This window comes from Salvelinus sp. IW2-2015, linkage group LG3 (genome assembly GCF_002910315.2).
Source record: "Salvelinus sp. IW2-2015 linkage group LG3, ASM291031v2, whole genome shotgun sequence".
NCBI lineage: Eukaryota > Metazoa > Chordata > Actinopteri > Salmoniformes > Salmonidae > Salvelinus > Salvelinus sp. IW2-2015.
Genome location: NC_036840.1, coordinates 31,382,382 through 31,389,057, shown reverse-complemented (window position 1 = coordinate 31,389,057; position 6,676 = coordinate 31,382,382). Strand labels below are relative to the sequence as shown.

The following is a 6,676-nucleotide window of genomic DNA, read 5'->3' as shown; positions in this document are numbered from 1 at the left end:
GACCATATTAGAGACACATATTTCCCTCAGATTACACAGATCCACAAAGAATTCGAAAACAAATCCAATTTTGATAAACTCCCATATCTATTGGGTGAAATACCACAGTGTGCAATCACATCAGCAAGATGTCTGTCCTGTTGCCACAAGAAAAGGGCAACCAGTGAAGAACAAACACCATTGTAAATACAACCTATATTTATGTTTATTTATTTTACCTTTCGTACTTTAACTATTTGCACATCATTACAAGACTGTACAACACTGAGACAGATAGAGAGAGACAGAGAGACAGAGAGAGAGCGAGACAGAGAGAGAGACAGAGAGACAGAGAGAGAGCGAGAGAGACAGAGAGAGAGCGAGAGAGACAGAGAGAAGAGCAGAGATGACTTATTTTTGAATTTTTTATTTAACCTTTATTTAACCAGGCAAGTCAGTTAAGAACAAATTCTTATTTGCAATGACAATTGATAATTGATAGATAAACCAACCCACTAACTCAAGCAGGGTGGAGGGGAAATGTTGCAAGGGGTGATAAGCAAGTAAAGTGTGCACCCAAATATACATAGAAAGAGGAAGCTGTAGTGGTCTGTGTACTTTAGCTGTAGTGCAGATTGAAGGTTTGGCAGCTGGTGTGCAGGGTAGCTACATGAGTATCAGATGTGTAGCCAGACTTATTAGCCACTCCTTTTGCCCCATCTCTTTCAACCATAACGTTTTTCGATTCCTCATCAATCCATGGAGCCTCAACAGTTCAAACAGTCAGTTTCTTAACAGGTGCATGTTTATCAATAATTGTAAGAAGCAATTTAATAAATTCATCAAGTGCAGCATCTGGATGCTCCTTATTAAATTTAGAGCGGTAGGTAGCCTAGTGGTTAGAGTGTTGGGCCAGTAAATGAAAGGTTGCTGGATCGAATCTCTGAGCTGACAAGGTTAAAAAATCTGTCTACCTGTCCCTGAACAAAGCAGTTAACCCAATGTTCCCTTGTAGGCCATCATTGTAAATAAGAACTTGTTCTTAACTGACTTGCAAACAAATATTTTTTACATCATCTACAGCAAAATCTTTTGTATGATCCCTTATACACCATTTTAGGCCCAGCTTTTGGAATTTAGGCTTTCCTGGATATAGCCAGTATATTGTGATCACTGCATCCAATGGGTACAGATACAGCTTTAGAACAAAGTTCTACAAATGTGATCGATACATGTGGATGATCTTGTTCCTGTAGTGTTTGTAAACACCCTGGTAGGTTGATTAATAACCTGAACCAGATTACAGTCACTGGTTACAGTAAGAAGCTTCCTCTTGAGTGGGCAGCTTGATGAAAACCAGTCAATAAAGAAAGTAGACCTCTCTGTTTACCTCACATACACTATCAAGCATTTCACACATATTATTTAGACACTGACTGTTAGCACTTGTTGGCCTATAGCAACACCCCAACAGAAAAGGCTTTAAATGTGCCAAGTGAACCTGAAACCACAACACTTCAATAACACTTGACATATGAGCTTCTCTAAGCATTACAGGGATATGGCTCTGAATATATACAGCAACACTTCCCCATAAGCATTTCTGCCTCTTCTATAGATGGTATATCCTTGTATTGCTACTGATGTATCATCAAATGAATTATCTAAGTGAGTCTCAGAAATGGCATATATATGAATGTTATCTGATGTCAGCAAGTTATTGATTTCATGAACCTTATTTCTTAGGCTACATACACTGCTAAAAAAAATAAAGGGAACACTTAAACAACACAATGTAACTCCAAGTCAATCACACTTCTATGAAATCAAACTGTCCACTTAGGAAGCAACACTGATTGACAATAAATTTCACATGCTGTTGTGCAATGGAATAGACAAAAGGTGGAAATTATAGGCAATTAGCAAGACACCCCCAAAAAAGGAGTGATTCTGCAGGTGGTGACCACAAACAACTTCTCAGTTCCTATGCTTCCTGGCTGATGTTTTGTCACTTTTGAATGCTGGCGGTGCTCTCACTCTAGTGGTAGCATGAGACGGAGTCTACAACCCACACAAAGTGGCTCAGGTAGTGCAGTTCATCCAGGATGGCACATCAATGCGAGCTGTGGCAAAAAGGTTTGCTGTGTCTGTCAGCGTAGTGTCCAGAGCATGGAGGCGCTACCAGGAGACAGGCCAGTACATCAGGAGACGTGGAGGAGGCCGTAGGAGGGCAACAACCCAGCAGCAGGACCGCTACCTCCGCCTTTTGTGCAAGGAGGTGCACTGCCAGAGCCTGCAAAATGACCTCCAGCAGGCCATTGAGAAGACTTCCTATTGGGAAAGAAAGAAACAGATATGAGACTAGTGTGAAGTAACAAAAGTGAATAGTAATTGGCTTTCAGATAGCACTCCAATAGTGCAATATTTTAGTAATTTCAAGTAATAAGACAAAGGGATTGAGCATTGGGACTGATTATAAATTAGAGGCTGCTCACTCTTCAAGGCCTGGTCCATTGCTCGTGTGTTTAAGTAATCTGTTGTTTGGGTTAGAGATCAGGGGCCTGTTGCACAAAACTAGGATAAGGGATTAAGCAGGATATCTTGGTGATCCTGGCTCAATTGATCCGTTAATCCGGTTGCACTAAAGATGGATAGGGGGCAGGAGGATATGTTATGGTATAAATTACCATGGAGATTTATTCTGTGGAGCTAGCCTGCTCCAGACCAGGCTAAATTCCAGGATCTATTTAATCTCATCCCTAATGGTCAGTCAGCAGTCACCACAAATGGAAACCAATAGTTATTTCACTGCTCACTATACATTGTTATCACATATAACTAACCACTGTTATTATTTAAACGTTTGTGATCATTAATTTCAATTATTTTGGATAAAAAATGATTTTTAGATGATGTTGCTATCATTAGATAATTTACAGTTTCCCATAGACTATAAGGGGTATATATAAAATGATAGAATATTAGGGCCACAGAGGGAAAAAAACACAAGTCATAATATTTGTAACCAGTTGTTTTAAAGGAGGACAGTTGTTAAAATGACAGATGTGGGCATTTCGTGAAATTGTACCTTCAGTATGGTTTCATAAACAAAGACATGCTGATGTGCCAGAATATAAGTATCACATTGTCATAAGTATCAAAACTGTAAAACAATATGTAGCTTTTCTGCAGAAAGAACCAGCCTCATAAATTTATGACTTTATCCTTTTTCTTCAGTGTGGCCCTAGTACTCTGTCATATAAACAAATACACATTCCATATGAATATAAAAACACAATGTTGTAACATATGTTCCTTATTGAATAAGGACAAAACAAAGCAGGTAAACCATCAGCTCCTTTCGAAACTGAAGTCACAGTGACTCTACAAGATGGAAAGCACAGAATCCAAGCATATTATACAAAATGATACATACACATCAAAGGTCTGTATATAACACACCCTGCATGTCTGCACACTAAAATAAATGCAGGACAAATCCATACACATCAACTGAACAGACAAATGAATGGATGCAGTAGCCTCCCTGCAGCCTTGTATTACACACAGTATACCGCACAAACATCATAAGAGGCCAAATTCGTCAAAAAACGAACCCAAAAAAACCCAAATTCCTCTGCCACCGCAGACATATTTAACCAAAATGAAAGCACACATACTAACTAAAATAATTCAAACACATATTGGTCCCTCAGCAGCCGACCACTGTCGTCATCAGGAAGATTGCCGGATTGTCCCAGTCCATGGCTGGTGGCACTCTGGGGGCCCTCTCCTTCCTCAGGCAGGCCACATTGTGGAGGACAGCACAAGCCACAGTAATATCACATGCCCTAACAGGGCTGACCCTTAATTTGTGAAGGCAGTGAAAGCGTGCCTTCAGGAGGCCAAAGTCATTTCAACTCTGGCCCTGGTCCTGGCATGGGATGGTTGTAGGCCTGCTGTGCTTCCTGGGGTCTGTGAAAGGTGTCAGGAGAAAAGGTGGCAGCCATACCCCCTGTTCTCCCAGCAAACACACCAGAGAATTCACCTGTCAACACAAAATCTCATCATTACTACCTCATAAACACAGTGATATTCTTGACACAGCCATGATGGTTATAAATAGGGGTTGTGTGGCTTACCTTGTGATAGGCACTGATAGATTTCAGAGGCCGAAAGATTCTGGAGTCATGGACTGAGCCAGGCCATTTTGCCACAACATTGCTGATCACACAGTCAGCATTGCAGACCATCTGAAATCATAAGATGAGGAAATATTACACCAATCAATGCACATCACTGGCAATGCAGAGTGTTCGTCAATGGACAATATCAAAAAGTTATGTTTCACCTGAACATTAATGCTGTGAAAGGATTCCTATTCACAAAATCGCCTCATGGCACCTGATGGGGCTTTATCCTTTAGTGTCAGTTCACACTGCACCAATGACATTGGGGAAACCTGTCACACAAAGTAATGAGTATCCTACTATGTGTTAACAGTTGTCCTGTAATTTGTAGATCCTCTTACCTGCAATCCTATAGAACTCCTATTTGATGTCACAGAGTCTTCTGTGGCCAGGGAAGGAGATGAAGACATCTGCTAATGCTTTATAAGCCAGACACACACTCCTTATTGTGCGGCAAATTGTGGCCTTGTTCAGCTGTTCTGCCATTCCCCACTGAGTACAGAAGGCTCCACTAGCAAAAAAAGCGCAAGGCCACAACAAACCATTTGCTCCACACTCAGTGCATGGCTCCGTGCAGTGCGGTGCTTAATCCTGGACCCAGTAGTCTGCATAGATACCTGATGCCATCTGCAGAAAACCTGTATCTTTCATATAGATGTCATCAGGGAAGGCCAGTGGGTGCCAACCGGTCCCTGAAGACCCTTTCTCGCCTGAAGGCTCTCCTCAGCACAAGTGCTTCTTCATCCACCACATCTCGCACGAATGGGCATGCCATTGTCAGAGCAGAAAGGAACACACAATTTTGGGCCTTCATATAGGCTAGTGGCCACACCGTGGTGCGGGGGTGGGCAAAAGAGGGCATGCCTTATAACGATGACTTGGTTGTACTGATACTGAAAATAAAAAAACCTTAGAAAGATGCCACCGTCCTGTGTGCTCACAATAAGAGCTCATATGTCATGGCTCACTTGACTTTACGAGAATATACCTAATTTTTATTTTGAGCTGTGTCATCTTCTTGGAACTGGGGGAGGAAAAAAAAATATGATTAATACATTTGTGTTACAGTTAGCATACAGTGTACATTGAAGGCATATCTCACCTCCCTCTCAAGTTTTTTTATTTCAAGGTCCAGTTTCCTAATTGTCCTCTTTTTTATTCGGACTCCAGTGCAAGATTTCCATCTTTCTTCTTGTACTGAATGTCTATTCTGCCAGTTCTATTTGGCGCCGGAGGTGGTTGCCATACAACTTTCTGATAGCTTGTGAGCTCTGTGAACCACAATACAATTAGCGCAGCTGGAATTTGGCAGGATGTGGTGTCCTTTATTAATACGCACTATGTTGCCAGGCTGGTTTTCCCACTTGTATAGCATCTGGGTCCTGTAAAAGAAATTAGATTTTTTGATTTTGATGAGGACTCCTCACCATTGTAGAGTAAATAGTACTTTCACAGTCTTAACATGATACCTCATGCCTTCTGGAATCCAGAGAGATGGTCTCCTCCTCATCATCGTCTCCATCATGTGCTGTTGCTGCTGCACTGGGGCCTTCACCCTATCACATTTAATCGATTCATATTGAAGCTAGTAGACAAGACATGCCAGGCCTACAGTATTGCCCTTGATGAGTACTCACTGGATCAGCATCGTCTGGTGCTTGTGCTGGTGGCTCTAACAGGAACACAGTGCTGCCAGACACTGCAAGGCAATAGGTAAACCCAAGTCAGACAGTCCAAATTGATTCAATATGAATGTGGTTGTATCCCATGTATCCCAAGGACATACCTTGAATGAAGCGGGTGGCATCTTGGGAGGAACCTATGCTCGTCTCTTTCCCCCAGGGATCCCCTCTAAGACGGGCCTGCCTTTATTTAGCTCCAAGGCCATGTCCTCTGCTGGGGTAAGGTCAGCCTTTGGTGACCCACCACCCCGTGCCTTGCTGTGGGTATTCTTTTTCACTGCTAAAACAGTCAGACAATGTGTGAGCAGGCACCTTCTGGGTACAATATATGCTTGTGCTTTGTTAAATATTAGTCAGGGACCATACCATTCTGCAGAATGTTCTTGTATTTGATTTTGACCTGCTGCCATGTCCGTTTTGCCCGTTCATGTTTAATCTACAACACACAACACACACCCACACACACACACACACACACACACACCACACACACACACACACACACACACACACACACACACACACACCACACACACACACACACACACACACATTTTATGGAGTCACACTGCAAAAATTACTTAGTATTTTTGTCTTGTTTTCAGTAAAAATATCAAAACATTTATCATAGCTTTATACAGTGTGATGGAGTTACTTTACACAATTTCACTCATATCTGCAGTGCATTTCAATTAAAAATTTAACCGTTTCATAATTACAGTACAACTGCATTTTTGGAGATGTGAATTAAATATTTGAATTGTATTGTGATGTTCAGCGGAGCGGTGAGTGTGTAATTGTGCACTACTTACGCATTCAGGCGGT

The 6,676-nt window shown here is 41.7% G+C and overlaps 1 long non-coding RNA gene across 1 annotated transcript; it reads right to left on the bottom strand.

Moving 5' to 3' along the window:
* Positions 1–5,540: 5,540 nt before the first annotated feature.
* Positions 5,541–6,113, bottom strand: LOC139029464 (uncharacterized). The gene is made up of 3 exons (XR_011481782.1): positions 5,956–6,113; positions 5,807–5,868; positions 5,541–5,725 (listed from the first exon to the last, which is right to left on the bottom strand). It is a non-coding gene; the product is annotated as an uncharacterized lncRNA (long non-coding RNA).
* Between the last annotated feature and the right edge of the window lie 563 nt (positions 6,114–6,676).